The sequence below is a fragment of the Schistocerca piceifrons genome, chromosome 5 (assembly GCF_021461385.2).
Source record: "Schistocerca piceifrons isolate TAMUIC-IGC-003096 chromosome 5, iqSchPice1.1, whole genome shotgun sequence".
In the NCBI taxonomy this organism is placed as follows: domain Eukaryota; kingdom Metazoa; phylum Arthropoda; class Insecta; order Orthoptera; family Acrididae; genus Schistocerca; species Schistocerca piceifrons.
In genome coordinates, this window is record NC_060142.1 from 606,128,649 (window position 1) to 606,139,030 (window position 10,382).

The window sequence follows — 10,382 nt, forward strand, 5'->3', positions numbered from 1 at the left end:
TGAATCTCAGTCTGGCATCTGCTTTACGGACGATCAACTTTATATGATCATTCCATTTTAAATCACTCCTTCTATGTATTCGCAGAGCATTACAATTGTCTACATTGAGATTCAATTGCCATTCCCTGCACCATGCGTCTTTTTGCTGCAGATCCTTCTGCATTTCAGTACACTTTTCCATTGTTACAACGTCTCGATATACCACAGCATCCTCCACAAAAAGCCTCGGTGAACTTCCGATGTCATCCACGAGGTCATTTATGTACATTGTGAATAGCAACGGTCCTACGACACTCCCCTGCGGCACACCTGAAATCACTCTTACATCGGAAGACATCTTTCCATTGAGAATGACATGCTGCGTTCTGTTACCTAGGAACTCTTCAATCCAATCACATAATTGGTCTGATAGTCCCTATGCTCTTACTTTGTTCATTAAACCTCTTGGGGAACTGTATCGAACGCCTTGCGGAAGTCAATAAACACGGCATCTACATGGGAACCCGTGTCTATGGCCCTCTGAGTCTCGTGGGCGAATAGCGCGAGCTGGGTTTCACACGATCGTCGTTTTCGAAACCCATGCTGATTTCTACAGAGTAGATTTCTAGTCTCCAGAAAAGTCATTATACTCGAACATAATACGTGTTCCAAAATTCTACAACTGATCGACGTTAGAGATATAGGTCTATAGTTCTGCACATGAGTTCGACGTCCCTTCTTGATAACGGGGATGAGCTCTGCCCTTCTCCAATCCTTTGGAACGCTACGCTCTTCTAGGGACCTACGGTACACCGCTGCAAGAAGGGGGGCAAGTCCCACGAGGGATGAGGGCATTTACATAGTGGTTGTCCGTTGTAGGCTTATCAATTAAAAGACGGTCTTCGAGGTTGTCTTTTATCTACATCTACATCTAGATGTACGTGATTACTCTGCCATTCACAATAAAGTGCCTGGCAGAGGGTTCAATGAATCATCTTCAAGCTGTCTCTCTACCGTTCCGCTCTCGAACGGCGCGCGGAAAAACGAGAACTTAAAATTTCCTGTGCGAGCACTGATTTCTCTTATTTTAACGTGATGATCATTTCTCTTTATGTAGGTGGGTGCCAACAGAATGTTTTCGCAATCGGAGGAGAAAAGTGGTGATTGAAATTTTTGAGAAGATCCCGTCGCAACGAAAGACGCCTTTGTTTTAATGATTGCCACTACAATTCACATATTATGTATGTCTAAGCATCTCCCCTATTTCGCTATAATTCAGAATGAGCTGCCTTCCTTTGTACTTTTTCGCTGTCATCCGTCAGTCCCATCTGATGCGGATTCCACACCGTACAGCAATGCTCCAGAATAGGGCGGACAAGCGTTGTGTAAGCAGCCTCTTTAGTAGACCTGTTGCGCCTTCTAAGTGCTCTGTCAATGAATCGCAGTCTTGGATTGGCTCTACCCACAACTTTATTTATGTGATAGTTTCAATTTAGGGTATTTCTAATTGGAATGCCCAAATATTTACTTGACTTTACAGTTTTCAGATTCATGTGACTTATCGCGTAATCGAAATTTAGCGGATTTCTTTTAGTACTCATGTGAGTAATTTCATACTCTTCTTTATTCAGGGTCAATTGCCACTTTTCGCACAATGGAGATGTGAACACCGGATATTATTTCTGTTTTACGTGATGACTTTCCGTCTATTAGTAGGAACTGTGACCTTTCTGACAGGAAATCACGAATCTAGTCGCACATCTGAGTTGATATTCCATAGGCACGCAGTTTGGTTAGAAGACGCTTGTGAGGTACGGTGTCGGAAGCCTTCTGGAAATCTAAAAATATGGAATCAGTTTGACATCCCCTGTCGATAGCACTCATTACTTCATGAATACATAGTGCTAGTTGTATTTCGTAAGAACGATATTTTCTGAATCTGTATTGACGATGTGTCAATAAATCGTTTTCATTAAGTTCGGATACAGGATCTACACAGTTGCTTTACTTGATTTTCGGGGGCGCATTATTTTACTGATTTAGATTTGAACAAAGCTTATTATTAGATATCCTTAACTGAGGACAGCACACAGGTAACGGTTTTCAGTACCGAATGGAATCTTCACAAATTCAATCGTGCTCCATTCGGGCTTTCCACCGTGGTTGCGATATTCTCTCGAAAGTGCTAACGTGCACCACGACATTAAAATTAATTCCGTCTACAACTATCTGGCTGATGTTATTGTCTACAGCGCGAGATTCGATGAAAATTTGGTTCTTCGTCAGCAAATGTTACTTCGTTTTTGAGAGGCCCATCTTACGGTCAAACAATCTAAGGTCAAGTTAGCTAGATTGCTGATGTAATCAGAATAGATCAAAGGCGTACGCGTGACCTAAGTAGGTTACCACCACCTACGAAAAAGAGGGGCGTACCGAGGTTTACTTGCGTGGCCAACTTTTTTTTGGAAATTCGTCCCAAATTTTGCTCACCTACCCGCTCGTGTGAATAAATTACGTGAGAACAAAAAATGGTTCATATGGCTCTGAGCACTATGGGACATAACATCTGTGGTCATCAGTCCCCTAGAACTTAGAACTACTTAAACCTAACTAACCTGGGGACAACACACACATCCATGCCGGAAGCAGGATTCAAACCTGCGACCGTAGCAGTCGCGTGGTTCCGGACTAAGTGCCTAGAACCGCTCGTCCACCGTGGCCGGCTTACGTAAGAAACGAGAATGTGGTCATTGTGCTTCTGCAGGTGTTTGAGGGGCTATACCGTTCTATAGCTTATGCCTCGAGAGGACTGCCACCTGTTAAATTAAAATATTGGGTATATGAATGGGAAGCCTTCGCTGTTATTTTCGCCGTACAGAACATGAGATTGTATTTAGAGCATAGGGAGTTTCAGCTTGAAACAGTTAATCGCACATTTAGCTGGGTTGAGGGGCGACCCAGAAAACCGGAAAGAATCGCACGTTGGGCTGTGCGTTTATCAGCATTTAAGTTCACTGTTAGCCACGTTAAAGGCACTGACAATCGAGTCGTCTATGTACGAAGAACGTGACTATACTGAAGCAGGGGATGTTGCTCGTAAGTCAGGCAAACGGGAGCCGTACTCTCGGAATTTCCGGAGTTGTTTTCTGCTCTTAAAATTAAGGAATATTAAGACCCAGTTCCTCGATCTATTAAGTGCCGTTTACAAGACGTACAGCAGGTTAACGACTATGTTCTCAGCAAGAGCATTGTTTGTCGTAAGGATAGCTAAGACAAGGTATAACACCACAACTCCGTGGATAATCATACATTTTCTATGTGTTTCACATTGTTTTATTAGTTGTGCTGAATATTATTCTTGCCAATATGTTGTCCACTTACAAATGCTATTTGTTATTTAATAGTATTTGGAATGTTAAATTTTAGTAGACACGCTGGCCTAGTCAAGGATAAGCTATTGTCAAAGAGTGTAATAAATTGTAAATGCATTATCGCTGGGCGTGCAAGCGCGCCAAGATAGGTAGCATTTCGGAGTCGCGAGGAGACAATTGGTGTCGCTGGTTATGTCTATTCGTTGGAGTGGCTACGCAAAAGTGCGGAGATAAAAAGTCTGTTTCCGAAGTGCGGAGCAGTGAAAACTGAAATAGCTGTTTTGGCAGATGTTTAAAAATGGGCATTTATTGCGCACAGTACAGATGCAGCAACAGTAATTCACATGACATCAAGAGTACTGTGGGCCCTTGTTAATGGTTACCGTATGGAAAGAAGATCTACCTGTGCGAAATTTTACCGCTAAATGAAGGTACTCGACAAACCAACAGCACCATGAAGTGAAGTAAGATACAGAGTTTTTATAAGTACAATTGTAATAAGCTAACCAGCGTCATGGGAATTTCTTGCTTAAATAACATTGTTTTCGTGCATATTGTCACGTTAATAAATTTCTTAGGCCATTATCACAGTAGTATCCATCCTATCCCTTTGTAGAAACCGAGATGATCAGAAAATGAAGTGAACATTAAGTTATTAGATTATAAAAACATAATTTTTCCAACTTTTGAACAATTACGTATTAATGAAACCTTTGGCTGTAGTATGTACGATGTCAAAAATAGAATGATACAAAAGCCAGTGTTAATTCATCTGCTAAAAATAGAGTAACTTTCATAATAAATGATTGGTAATAAAACTTTACGTAACTTGGACACTGAATTTCACTGTCAAAGCACAGTACTAATTTATAGATCGTGGCGTAATTTATAACTTTTATTACTAAGAAATACCACAGTAACTTCTAAGTAAATGACAGACTTTAGCAACCAGTAGGCAACGGCCTTGTCGCAGTGGAAACACCGGTTCCCGTGAGATCACCGAAGTTAAGCACTGTCGGGTGTGGCCAGCACTTGGATGGATGACCATCCCGGCCGCCACGCACTGTTGCCATTTTTCGGGGTGCACTCAGCCTCGTGATGCCAATTGGGGAGCTACTCGACCGAATAGTAGCGGCTCCGGTCAAAGAAAACCATCGTAACGACCAGGAGAGCGGTGTGCTGACCACACGCCCCTCCTATCCGCATCCTCAACTGAGGGTGACACGGCGGTCGGATGGTCCCGATGGGCCACTTGTGGCCTGAAGACGGAGTGCTTTACCAACGAGTAAGTTCAAACAACACCTCCGCTCGCTACAATTACGACATTCAAAATTACGTTGGGTAAAGTAACAAAATGTATCTGTCCACAACGAGTAAACAGTCTTTAAAACTTTTATCCAAATTTTCCTAACTACTGTTAATTAAAAACTAGTTTACGTAATAGAAATATATAAAGTTAACCAGACTTTATTTGGAATCGTCTCTGCTAAAGAACTGATCAGTGGCGATTCGATAATAGCTTAATTTTCATCTCCCGGTTTCGCATTGTTCTTCGGAGTAGATGCATTTTCCCCACAGATTAGAGACTTTAGGTACACGGTCATATAGAAGATCCTAATTAGCCGGAGAGGTAGGAGGGTTACAAAGGGACTGAAGATTTATCTCCCAAGTAAGTTAACACCTGTCGTGTTTCATTATTTTCATAACTCCGGTACAGGTGTCATTTGGGACTGTGTTAAACCCTGGTTAATATTAGGGAATATATTACCTAACTTTCCTTGAAGAAGGTTGTTCGGCGTTTCGTGGGGGAGCGTGAAAAATTCAAAATAGTTAAATCTAATCGGAATTCTCGTTAGGGTTAAACCCGTGAAGGACACCCCACATACAAAAATTATAACGGTTTTGTAGGTCGGTATCCTCGTACCAGGAACTGATATTGTTATATTCATGTGGCAGTAGGTGCATTTGCCAGTTTTACGTGGTCGACAGGGGAGTCACTGCTGGCTTCACCATTCAACATCTAAGATATTTTCTGTTTCGGTCCACCTAAGAGCTTGGTTAGTGACAATGTTCCCGCGTTTCTGTCCCAGCAATCCATAAGTTTTTTCTTTTTTTTTTCAAAATGGCATTAAGCATGTTAAAACTACTACTTATTAACGCCAGGGATCGTTTGCGGTGGGGGTTATTAGAAATTTTAAGTCGGAGCTTATCATCTTGTATTGTAAGGCCCAGAAGGAGTGAGACAGTTCTATCTCCTGGCTGAATTTTGTGTTTAATACTGTTCACCATGAAGATATTAAAGCTATCGAAGCTTCTCTGATGCTGTCTCTTCCTATGAACTCTTGATGAAATTTTTCCTGACGAGATCGAATCGGGCGTTACTGAAAGTAACTGGAGTATGGCTAGGAGGAACATGGACGTAGCCTGTCGAAGCTAGCGTCTTAGACATAACCGCGCAGGCACCCCTGTAAGATAAAAATTGGTGATACTGTTGTCATTCGTAACTTCATCATGGGCAGAGGACGTCAGCTAGAACCTTCTGGTAAATTGTGTCCCCGCTTCGTGAGCCCCTAAGGGCTCTTCAGTTATTGAGCCCAGTTAATTTACTAGTGCGTATCCTTATGACTGGCAAGTTGCACAGGTTATACAGGCTAAGGAAAGTCGTGAGTGTTAGCCATGAACCGGAATAGCGTAAGGCGCACGAGCTGCGGTGTGTGAGGCTGAGCCGTGGCAGCTTTCTCTTAATGTATCGATATTATTATTCTTATGATCTTTAAGGAAAACTGCCGTTGGAGCGTAGCGCCCTCTTGTGTCTTTAAGGAAAACTTTGCCGTTGGAGCGTAGCGCCCTCTTGTGTCTTTAAGGAAAACTTTGCCGTTGGAGCGTAGCGCCCTCTTGTGTCTTTAAGGAAAACTTTGCCGTTGGAGCGTAGCGCCCTCTTGTGTAGGGGCTCAGGGCATGGCGGCCAGTTTCGTGCGTAGTATGGTCTGAGAAACGAAGCTGTAATGATATTTTCTTCAGGCCTCTTCGCCTGGTGTTGGTGGCGATCAATATTGTGGTCATATTATCCCTTGTAAGTTATCGAGTTCTCACGTGGCTTGTGCTTTGATTCATGACAAGGGCTTTGAGCTGCCAGGGCAGGGTTCACTTTCAGTTTGGTCTCTCTTCCTTCTGTTTCTTAGGTACGGACGCTCGTGTTTCCATGGTATTCGAAGGGCAATGAGATTGCAAGATCTGATAGACAGTTTAGACTGATTCATTGGCTGATACGTCATTATAATTTGTCCTGTGTGTAAACCTTTTGTATCCGTGGTGCCAGTGGAAAGCGCCGTGTTAATGAAAAACGCTTGTTTTTAAGGTTGGCTGTGTTTATCAGTATATGCGTTACCTGTTTGTGTCCACCTCTCTTTATTCTTTGGATTTTTAAACTAAATGGTAAAACATGAAATTTTCAATTGAAGGTGCAGTGAAATATTTAGTACTACCAGTTACCAAAGATGATTAATTGTTCAAGTCAGAATGTGTGTCTGTTTTCTATTTCATTGGCATACTTATAATTTGATTTTGTCGTTGTGGTTTCTTTGGAGCTAATGCTAAAGTTCTTTGCTATCTAAGAAATTATGTAGTGTGTCTATTCTATTTAAGTGACTCAGATAAATTGTACTCTGTTCCAGGCCTCATTTCTTCTCTCCGACAGCTATGAACTAATTTGTGTACTGATGAGCTTTGAACGTCATGCGAGTGTCCTTGTGTGTGTTTTAATGGTTTGCAAGATAGAGAAATTTTTCTCATATTTCTATTTTATTGGTGAATTTTTTTAAATAGTTATAGATGCTTTCTTAAATCCTTTGGTACACTTCTTAAAAAACAGCTAAGTTGTCATGGTTTTTGGTAAGAATACAGATTAATTAATTCTACCTATCTGATGCACGGTTGTGTGTTGGAATTCTGTCTAATTGAATGTATATGTGCTGCAGAAAACTGTTGTTAATTATCTCGTATATTACACTGCTGGTACATGTTACCCAGGATCTGGCCTCACTTACGCCCCATTGGCCTGCTTAGCCGGTTGTTTACGTCATTTGGAGTGCATACAATCAGCAGCCTTCGCGCTCTCTGTGTTTCACGCTGTTTCCTCCAACCACACCAGCGCTACTTAATGTTCGGGTTAAAGTTAAGTTTGCACTTGGAATAATTCTGAAAGTGTATCCGTTATCTCTGGGCCTTCGCCTTAAGCAAATTTTGATGTGCGTTGGGATCCCAGCATACACCATAATCTATTGTAACTTAATTATTCCTGCGTTATTGGAAAATGTCTTAAATGTTCAGTTGATGTGTTTCTGTGTTTAACAACATCTTACATAAATATTGATGTTAAAGTGTTTCTTTTAATCATTGTTTTAAGTATGGTGTCAGGTTTTTTCGATCAGTCGACTTTCTTCATGTTTTATTCTCACCACCTGTTAATTAAGGATGTTCTGATTTGTTCTGGAATTGCCTTTATTTCGGCTTTACCCTCATTACCCTCTGTGTCTTATATAGAACGTGTCTTGCCTTAAAGAATATTATGTTATCTTGTGTTAAAAAGAACCTTAAATTTTCCGTAAATTATTTAGATTGGCATTGAATTTTAAATGACTCTCATTGCTTGGCCTCATAATTAATAATAATAAATAAAGCCTTATTTGGCTGCTTTGTGTCTGAAACAGTGTAAAATAAATTTGTCTTTTACCAGCGAAGAGAGTGAGTAGTATTGCCACTGGTCCAGGCATTCCAGGTATTGCTTCCTGGCTGAATTGACAATCCACAATCACCACCATTTCAGCTGTTACACATTGAAGGCGATCGACTATCAATTCTGAAGAAATTAATGTATGCAGGTGCTCGATCGTAAAATTCACTTTCTGTTACAAGAACACTGTCTCAATGGTAACACGGCTACCTTCAGCATCGTTCTTGATACCGTGAATATCTCCATCCGTTGAAGTTGCACGTTCAGGGAAACAGAAGACCGTATCTTAGCTCATGAAACACCCCGAAAGAAATGTAGAGTCGAGTTTCTTATGAACGTCAAGCTTTGACGAAGCTAATTTGACTGTACTTAATTCTGAAATTTACTGCGAATTTAAAAGAAAAACTTTTAACTGTAGGACGTGCTAAAAGTTCTAAGGTGGAAGCAAGCCCAACTGCTTCTAATGCCATGTTCTAGCAGCCATCTTTAAACTCTTTTTCTAACTAATTATTGAAATTTATTATCTGGATTGTGAACTGCCAATTAGCAAATTTTACGTCAGCAAATAGAATGAAAAAATTCACTAATACATTGATAGTTGAAATTCATGTTAAAAAAATAGAGCAGCTAGCATTAAATTCTGAAAAACTATACTCCTTAAAAATTATAATGATTCTAAGGATATCACAAAGGTTATCTTTTGTAATAAATGAAAAATGACTGAGGATCGAACAATAATGAAATAAAGATAAAAGTCTGGTGACTGTTACTAATGAACTATAATGTCCAAATTAAAATTTCTCTCACAAGGTCCTCGTGTGACAAGTACTCCATTAACCAAAGTACTTAACTGAACTAAATGAAAGTCTTGTCTTGTCTTGATTTGCGTCGATGGGAGTGTTGTTGAGGTTGAGTCATCCAAGTGGTCGTTGACGATGACCTCACACAGCTGCTTCCCGACTGTGCTGAATTAATATATACTTAGCAACAAGACGAATTGCACGGCCATTGTTACAGCGGCAGCCGTGGCTCATGAATTTTCACACAGCTTGATCAGTCTGGAAATTCCTGCATCCATGACTTGGCGATTGCAAAGGTTCGATGCACTTTAAGCACTACAATAACTTTAAGTCGACGGCCATCGATAATGCGTGTACATCGTTCAATGCCGCGAAACTGTCTCTTTCTTCCATTACTGTTGAGTACGGCACCATAGAGTGCACCAAGCAAACCACGGTAATAATCTTTCTCTTAATTAATACATTTAGTAAACCCTCACATAGAGCAGTCACTTACATATTGATAAATAACTATTACACTGCTTTCAACTTTTTAAAATAATACACATATGCAAATGAATAGATCCTAAAAGTTTTCAGTCTTCTGGTCCTAACTTCCACATATATTTTCGGCATTAATCAATTGAAATTTCCATCGAAAGACATTTAAAAAAACAATTGTTAATGTGTATGCTATAGCTATACCGTTTCAGAGTGGACTCACACTAGTGAGGAGTGGTGTGAATTCCCCACCCAGTCCTCCAAACTTAACAATAGTTCAAATGGCTCTGAGCACTATGGGACTTAACATCTATGGTCATCAGTCCCCTAGAACTTAGAACTACTTAAACCTAACTAACCTAAGGACATCAAACAACGCCCAGTCATCACGAGGCAGAGAAAATCCCTGACCCCGCCGGGAATCGAACCCGGGAACCCGGGCGCGGGAAGCGAGAACGCTACCGCACGACCACGAGCTGCGGACCCCTCCAAACTTAAGACATTCCATTACTTTCCTAACTCATTTACCTGTAATTCGAGTACATTTCCTTCGACCTGAACAGTGTTAGTTTGCTACAAGGATCCGAGCAGGTTCTTCGTCTGCGACAATCTATTTGATGGCTGGTTAAATAAAACCTTAGCTGTTTTACATACTTTCTCATTTGCCTTGATTTTATACACTGCGCTGGCAGCTGTGTGATGTAGAGTGCGCCATTCAATTCCTTTGGCCGAGGTGAGCAGATACACGATGCTCATGGGGTCTTCTATGGTGGCAGATGTAACGGAGCGTCACATAAAGTGACATTTTAAAAAAGAAAAGGGGTTTTGCTTGTGTGACATGTGTACTACAAATTATTTCAAGACTGCGTACGTGTGCACGATGTATAACAAATATTAAAAAGTGTAATTATTACCACCAGCGCTCACAAACAGCGATGTGGTTAAGAAGGAACCTTTTTGGTTTATAATCTCTGTGTAATGCAAATGAACATGACCAGAGAGTATTGTATTATTGAACTC

At 40.8% G+C, this 10,382-nt stretch overlaps 1 pseudogene; it reads left to right on the forward strand.

Moving 5' to 3' along the window:
- Positions 1-4,304: 4,304 nt before the first annotated feature.
- On the forward strand, positions 4,305-4,422 carry LOC124799909 (annotated as a pseudogene).
- Positions 4,423-10,382: the final 5,960 nt, after the last annotated feature.